Source organism: Camelus ferus, chromosome 3, assembly GCF_009834535.1.
Source record: "Camelus ferus isolate YT-003-E chromosome 3, BCGSAC_Cfer_1.0, whole genome shotgun sequence".
NCBI lineage: Eukaryota > Metazoa > Chordata > Mammalia > Artiodactyla > Camelidae > Camelus > Camelus ferus.
This window is the reverse complement of record NC_045698.1, coordinates 42,458,955-42,468,006: the sequence shown is the minus strand read 5'-3', so window position 1 is coordinate 42,468,006 and position 9,052 is coordinate 42,458,955. Positions and strand designations below refer to the sequence as shown.

General features: G+C 34.1%; 1 non-coding gene across 1 annotated transcript; it reads right to left on the bottom strand.

The window, feature by feature from the left end:
* Nucleotides 1-610: 610 nt before the first annotated feature.
* LOC116662888 lies at nucleotides 611-716 on the bottom strand. Its single transcript, XR_004318971.1, has one exon. It is a non-coding gene; the product is annotated as a U6 spliceosomal RNA (small nuclear RNA).
* Between the last annotated feature and the right edge of the window lie 8,336 nt (nucleotides 717-9,052).

The following is a 9,052-nucleotide window of genomic DNA, read 5'->3' as shown; positions in this document are numbered from 1 at the left end:
GTGTAGTTACTAAGGGCGTGGGACTGATCGTTGTTTTGCATCAGAGGTAAGAATTTCTTTGGTGCAAAAGATGGGAATGACTGTGCCAGGTTGAGGGAGATATAAGCCATGATGTGGAGGCACAGGCTTATGGAGAGGTCTAGAAGGCAAGTCGATTCAAATTCAGTTAGGCCTCATCACCAGGAAAGCAAATACATGGAGATATCTACACTCATATCTATCAATTAGTCAGTTTCTGATGAAGGGCCTTCACTGAGATAAAACTTTAGCTTTTAGCCTTCATGAAATGACATTTGAAAATATTCCTGAACTTATTCAAAATGGCAGGGAATATATAATTTATTAAACTACTTGGTAATGAACCTTGCAATAGATTTCTTTCATTTGGGTATCGAGAAAAAGTCTATATCTCATAATACAATTTCATGTTTCTGTTACATGAAAAAGAGTATTACATGGTCCACGATGTTTTATTTTTTGACTTTGACTATTAGGAATCTCAGTGTTAATTTTAGGTAATTTTAATTTTAGTTCGTTTTGGTGCTCACATTGGGCTTCAGATAAAATTTTCTCTCTCTACTCTTTGTGTTCTTTTCTTTCTTTTTTTTTTTTAAATATGGAACGCTTCACGAATTTGCGTGTCATCCTTGCGCAGGGCCATGCTAATCTTCTCTGTATCGTTCCAATTTTAGAATATGTGCTGCTGAACCGAGCACTCTTTGTGTTATTTTCAACATTTCTTTTCAATACGTAGTTTGATTAACCACGTTAATGCGTACTTTAACACAGAATGTATCTAATTCCTTTTTGGAAATAGACAAATATTACCCTTTATATCCATCCACTTTTCATCATTACATCCATACCAAGGCTATGAGGATCCACAGGATTTCTGGCTCCTGCCCACTCTCTGACCTCATGCCCTATCACTCCCCCTTTTTTGCACTCCACCCCTTCAGTTACCCAACATACCAAGCTCAGTCTTCTTCGTTCTTCTTTTACTTGGATTTTCTCTTCAACTAGAATGGTGCTTCTCAATGCTCTTCATAGCCTGCAACATACAGAAAATGGTAACATTTGAACAACACACTGGAGTAAACAGAGGAGGCGACTGACCACAAGGGGGTGACTGGTCAGAGGCTTTGCTGTCCCAGGCTTTGCCCTGCTGGCTCAAAGGCTGAGAAGATCAGTATGTTATTACAGTACACCACCAAAGAGATCTTTGAATGCCTGTCTCCTTTGTACTATTCAAGTCTCAACCTAAATGTCACCTCTTCAGAGAAGCTCACCTCACCAACCTCACAGGAGTAAGAGCCCTTCAGCAACTTCACCAAACTGCTCCATTTTATCTTCACCATAACATTATCAGCACCTGCAATTATCTCAGTTATTTCTTTATTATTCACTTGTTTCTAGTTTGTTTCTACTAGTTTCAGTATGAAGTGACTGAGTGTAGGAATACTTGAAGGTCTTATAAATCATTATGTACAAAAAGCCTAGAAAAAACAGTAAATACTCAATAAACATGGCAGACTGATGGGAAAATGGTTACTTGGCCAGGATATTCCCCATTCTCGGATGAGGCTTCACCTAGTGTGGCTGGGAAACATGGTTCAGTGGTTGCAGTAAGGCAACGACTCTGTCTTTCTATCTTTATAGTCTTAGTGGATGGTATGCTGCCTGGCTCATGCAATAAGTTCTTGTTGTGTAAATGAATGAAGGGAGGAAGGAAGGAAAGAAAGGGAAGGAATGAAAATAGGAAGGAAGAAAAAATGAAAGGAAGAAAGGCAAGGATAATTGAAGACAAACTTCAACTTCTTTGGTCTGTTTTCAAGTTTTGGAAATTTTCATCTGATGCTAGTAGCAGTTTAGTCTGAACCCTGGATAATAATGTTAGGGGCCTTCTAACTGATGCAGCCAGGCTAATATGAGGTACCCATCATGTGATCTAGGGCAAATAACTTGATCATGAGGACCCTCAGTTTCCTTTTCTGCACATTAAGTTTGGGTTAGGTGAGCCCTGCAGTCCCTTACCATTTTGAAATATCTATTTTAATTGACAGAAAATCAGAAAGGGGATGCTGAGGAAGTTATCAAGCAGATAATCCAGATAGTAGCCAGGATCCTTGAAGGGGGACCAGAGGCTGCTATTTAAAAACATGATGACTAGGAAAGATCCTGGGAGCCCGAAGGGCATGTTTTCAGGGAGGTTGGGCTTTCTACCTAGAACAACTATGCTGTCCTCTCTCCCTGCCCATGTACTGCTGAGCAGCACCTTCTCATTAGTTGGTGATCTTTAGTGAATGAGCAACAACAGCTGCTCAGGTCAGGTAGCTGCATGCAGGAAGTGTTCTAGGGTAGAGAATTCTATTTTCTCATTGTACACAAGTATTTTAGAAACAAACAAGCAAAAGGCCTTACTAGGCCTCCATTTATTTATTTATTTGCAAAATTGTATAGGCGCAGGCTGTTGTGAACATTAAATAAAACATTGCATGGAAAGGGCCTAGTATAGAGTTAGGCATATAATAAACACTTAATCATGCTGGCTACCACTGTTATTACATTATGCAAGTCATGAGCTAGAAGCCAAAATATTTAATCCCAAATACCAGCATTTGATTCCATTTCTTTCTGCTGCAGATAGAGCAGTTGGCTATGAAGTCCAGAGGAAAAGATCCAGAGCTGTGTATGATGACAGTCATCTTCTTCAATTAAAATGCCTCCGTATATTAATAAGCCCAGCTGTGTTTCCCAAACAATTTGGAAAAGCTGCAAAATCCAAAAATAAAGCAAAACAAAGAGATACTCAGTCTGGAGGCAAATTTCAATTTTAGATTTCTTACAGAAAAAAAGATTGTTATTGTGTTTGAGATTAAAAATATATCAACATTGCATTTAGTAACAATTAGTTACTGTGGCACACTCAACTCCTCATCTATGTCTCTCTAACAGGAGAAGATATTTTGAACATTTAAATCTTCAGAGAACCATCGTTTTGTTTATTTTTGTTTTTTATTTCATTAGGTGATGGGCCTGGAATAAGTGATTTCTCATGCACAATAACAATTATTGAAAGGTGTAGCTCTTTATTTTTTGTTTTCAAGGTGGAATTAGGAATTAAGAATATAATAATTTTAGAAGACAAGATATTCAGTTTCAAAATGGATGAACACTGCTAATAATGAGGTCTCAAAACTTTTCAAAATGTTAGTTCTTGGATAATTTTAAATAAGAAATTATCTTTAATAAAACATCAGTAGTAATTTCTTACTAATTTTAGTTTAGTTTAAAGATGCTCTTTTCCATTGAATTTTTAAGTAATTGACTATAAACTCAAATACTGTGATTTACTATAAATTCCCTATATTCATTTTACATTAAGTAAGTTAATTATGTGTATCTTTTTTAAAATATAAAAATTTGAGTTGCTATTTATGCATATTAACTTACATTTCTTTTCTTTTTGGAGAACAAGTATATTTCACATTAATAGAAAAGCTGAAGAAAGCCCAAGATAAAAAATATTTTGGAAAACTACTGAAAATTTTTATTTTACTAACATTTATTGACCACTTAAGATACAAGGAACTCCAATAAGTTCTTTAGTTGCATTTTCTTATTTAAGCTTGATGAAACCTATTAAGGTAGAAATTTTTCTATCTTCTGGTAAACTTTGCAGGCTCTATATTCAAAACTTTTCCCCACTGCAAAATATTAAATAATGATAGATAAGCTATAACTACCAGGCAGAAGTGAGCTCTCAAGAAATTAAGGAAAATCTTCAGTACCCAAAAATGACAGGAACAAAAGCCAGAGTAATAAGCCAGCACTGAAGTTACAGATACCTTACAGACAATTTGCTGATCAAAGGTGCCTAAATTCTGAAGTTTCAGTGAAACAGAACAACTCCTAAGGCATAGAAAATATGGCTGGGGTAGGAAGTTGAAATGAGACAGCTACAGAAGTTAGAATCTTCAAAGAACTTCAGTAGAAACAATGTCTCTTCCTGGCTTGAATCCTATACAGGGATACAGACTCCTCTGATAGTAACTAGCCATAAATGATGCTCTCACCTGAGATAGTAAGCCTACTGTGGTACGTAACAGAAGGAAAAATAAGTCTTCTTAAAATAATGTCGATTGAACCAAGATTCTCAGAATCCCCAAAAACAAAGATTAGTCAAATATAAGCTCATAAGATAAAATCACCAATCACAATAGTATCCAAGCCAGCATGAGTGAGACTCAGCAGGAAAGAGAATTAGACAATCAGGGACACAGATATTGGAATAATCAGAGAAAGAATAAAAAACAAAGATACTTAAAACGTTAACACAAAAAATAAAGTTACAAACTGAGCAAGAAAAAAGGTCCACTAAAATAACTAGACACGTTAGAAAAATAAGACATATAAAAGTTATGAAAGTAAAACATATAGTTGAAATTGAAAACTTCAAGGATTGGTTAAATGGCAGGTTAGATACAACTGAAGAGAGAATTGATAGTGTAGAAGGTGGATATAAATTACCCAGAATATAGCACTGGAGGAAAAATTGAAAATATGACAGAGAAATTAAGACACATGGAAGATGGGATGAGAAGTTCTTTTAGTATAGTTAGAATTTCAGAAGGAAAGAATAGAATGAATGAGGGAAAGGAATTATTTGGCAAATTAATAAATAAATGAAACAGAATTTTCCAGAATTAATGGAAATTATGACTCTTTAGTTTTAGGAAGCAAAATAAACCCCAGGAAAACTGAAAAAAAATTTTACTTCTAGACTCACTGAGGTAAAATTGCAGAACACACACATGCAAAAACCTAAAACCCCAGGATCTTAAAGGTAGCTTTAGAGAAAAGGAAGATTATACATACATAAATGACAGGCAGCAGCTTTCTCATCAACAGCAGCAATGCAAGGCAAAAATATTAAAGTAATATCTCATAGTTCTGAGAGTCACAGAGGTGTCAACCTCCAATTATGTTTGCAGCTAAATGAGGGAGAAATAAAAATATTTCAGTCAATAGAATATTAGGAGAGCTTACTGCTAACAGACCTTCATAAAAAGAATTTCTAAAGGACTATCTTTAGGCTGAAGGAAAATAATCCCAGGAGAAGTATCTGAGATGCAAGAAGAAATGGTGATCAAATAAATTAGTAACCACATGGGAAAACATGAACAAATATTGACTGTATAACAACAAACATGCCTAATTAAGGAAATAAAAATTGAAGTTATTGACAAAACTACTTACTTCACACATTTACCTTGGATGGAGATAATCTGAATTGAAGTATTTAAAGGTGCTTATATGATTTGAGAGGTAAAGAATATGAATAATCTTTATACTTTAAGTTGTTTAGTCATGTTAAAATATTAAGGAAGGTCATGACTAGAACATAGAACTTTATACAATAGAGGAAGAAAATTAATTTTGAAACTCAGCCAGCACTACAGACATCAGGAATGGGCACAAGATGAGACAGGATGAATATGAAAACAGATAATGATATAATGAAATAGTTTCCACTACATGAATAGTCATAGTAAAATTAAGACTAAACTCACCTGCTAAAACATAAAATATTTTCAGAATTGGAAAGAAAAGAATTATGATATTTTTACAAGGGACTCACCTAAAACTTTGAAGACAGAGAAAAGATGAAAGTTAATAAATGGAATGAGAAATACTAGGCGAACACTCACGGAAAAGAACTGGTATGAACAAAACAGACTTCAAGGTACTGAATAGTGTTAGGGATATGGAGGGTAAACATTTAAGTCAGCAGGAACAGATACTAATTGTAATTCCATGTGTACCTATTTGAAAGTATATAAAGCACATAGTGACAGAACTACAAGAAGCTGACAAATCTCCTGTCTTTATGAGAAGTTACTCTATCCTATCCTATCTCCTTACTAATTTTTGTCTACTTGATCTATTGGCATCGATGTTTATCAGAAGGTGATCAAGCAGACAAAAATTAGTAAGGATATAGAAACTCTGAACAACACAATTAGCAAGCTTGATCAGAAAGATATGAATAGAGCTACATGTATCATAATTAGATGATTTCTCTTAGTTACACATTCAATATGTCTGATAACTGATCATGTACTAGGCAGTAAAAATCAATGTCAAATTTTAAAAGAATTGGTGCATTTTACTTCACATTCTCTGATAATGATGAAATTAAATTACAAATCAATAATAAAAGATTGCTAAGAACAACTTTGCTTAATTGGCATTTAAAAGTATGCTTAAATTGCACAGTTTGGAAATCACCATGGACAGTATGAAATAGAATTGAATAGAATAAGTAACTTGTTGATTAAGAATCGAAAGGAAAGGCTCAAACAAATAATTAATAAGGGTCAAAACAAGAGATTCTAAAGGAAAGAATCAAAAGGAAAAGGCTCAAACAAATAATTAATAAGGGTCAAAACAAGAGATTCACTGCAGATACAAGAAAGATAATTAATTTAAACAACTTAGTGAAGATGGAAATCTTGTAAAAGAAAACTATAACTTAACATTGATTCTAGAAGTATTATAAAGCCTGAATTATTCTATAGTTCTATATTCTACAGTCACTCAGTCAAATAAATTACCTCAGGAATTAAACACATACCTATCAAGAAAAACCAAGCCCAAATGTTTTAAGGATGAATTTTACCAAAAAGTCAAAGAACAGATAATTAAGTTCTTATAAAAGCTATTCCAGAGAATAGTAAAATGAAGGAATACTCTATATTTCATTTTTAAGAGGTCAGTATAACTTTTGGTACTGATGTCAGAGTAGGACAGTACAAGAAAGGAAACTTAATAGACAAATCTCACTCAAAGGTTTAGATGCAAAATCTAAAACCCAGTATTAGTAGCAAAGTATTAGTAATTTAAACCTAAAACAAAGTATAAGAAAGGAACAGAACAGGAAATAAAATTTCTTTAAGCTGATTAAGCATATCTTTCAGAAATACACTATGTGATACAGCATTAGATGTATCCTCTCTAATATCACAAATGAGATGAGTATACTGTCTATTCCTACAACTCTGAAATTTTAAACTGCAGCTCTAGCCAGTTCATTAGGAAACAAAAAAGCAATTAAGTGCAAAAAGCTTAGAAAGTTTTGTTGTAATATGTGTAGATAATTTGGTTGTCAACACAGAAAAACAAAATCTACAGATTATTAAAATTAACCAAGTACACAGAAGTAAAACCAATGAGATAACTTAATCACATTCTTATATATCTGCAAAAATTGAAAATATAATTTAAAAAATATACCATTTACATTAGCTACCATCTACACAATCACAAATACAATAACAACAAAATAAGATATCTAGAGGAAAAAATCTACCACAAGCTATTCAAGTCATTAATGGAGAAAACTAAAAACTACTGAAAGGCAAAAGAGAGCTACATAAATGGAAAGTTACATCATATTCATGGATAAAAAGATTCAATAACATGAAGATGTCTGTTCTTTTGAAATCATCACATAATTTCAATACATTTCCAATAGAATTCCACAACAATTTTGGGTACACATATAGGGGTAGGTTGGAAAAGTTGATTCAAAGTTAATACGTAACAGTAAAGGGCTAGGTATAGCAAAGAAATTTCAAGGAAGAATAAAGTAAAGAGGATTATCTATCACATATCAAATTTGTTGTAAAAGTTAAGACATATTTTTGGAACAGAAACAGACCAATGGAAGAGAATAGAGAACCCAAAAGCAAACTTATGTGTTATGTTAAAACAAGATGTATGACAGAAGAGACTACATACTGGGGGGGAAAGAATGGACTCTTAGATGAATGGTACTGGCTAATTTTTTCACTCCTACAGCAAAAATTAAACTGGATTCTTACCTCACACAATATACTGAAAAGCCAAATCTAGGTGAAGTCATGAACTAAATATGAAGCTCAAAAAAATGTTGGCTGCTATCTTTATAACCTCAAGGCAGACAAAGATTTCTTAAAGACAGAAAATGCATGGAACAATGAGAGAAATATCCACTTATATTAAACTGAAAAATGTAAATTCATCAAAAGACACTTTTGAAAAGTGAAAAGTTGAGCCCAAAATTGAGAGAAAATATTTTCCATAATACAAATGACAAAAGATTAATACCCATAATAGATAATGGGCCTCAAAAATAGTAAGCTTAGAAAAACAACCAAGAAGTCAGTTTAAAGGCAAGCAAAAGATATGGTGCAGATATTTTATCTGAAATGAATCACAGTGAAGTAACATAGAACAACACTCAACTTTGATGAAGCAATAGGAACTTAAGACATTTTTTAGTGGTTGTGTTAGTGTCCTCAGGCTGCCATAACAATCTGGGTGGCTTAAATCAACAGAAATGTATTGTCTCAGATTTCTGGAACCTAGACATCTGAAATGAAAGTGTTGGCCTCGTACAAACTCCCTGAGGGCTCTAGGGGAGATGCCACCCCACCTGTTTGTCTAAGCTCCTGGTGAGCCAACAGTCCTTGGCACTACTTAGCTTGTGGCAGCATAGCTCCATTTTCTGTCTCTGTGTTCACATGGTATTCTGTCTGCCCTGTGTGTCTGTCCAAATTTACTTCATTTTATAAGAACATTAGTCATATGATTATGGCCCATCCTAATCCTGTATGACCTCTTTTTAATTTACTTCCATCTGCAAAGATCCTATTTCCCAACAAGGTCACAGTCACAGACACTGAATCCTTTATCGCTTTGGGTGACACAATTCAGCCTCCAACAGTAAGTTATGAAATTTTACACAACCAGTTTGGAGACGAATCAGGCTTTACCTACTAAAATTGAATCTGAGCACATCAAAGAACCCAGTAATGCCACTTACAGATGCTTAGAGCCTTGCTGCTCTAAGTGTGGTCTATGAATCAGCAGTGTCAGTGTCACCAGGGAGCTTGGCAGAAATGTAGAGTCTTGGGCCCCATCCCAGAGACATTGTGCCAAAATTTGTACTTTAAACAAGATCTCCATGTGATTTGTTTGAAAAACACTAATCTAGTTTACTTTAAAT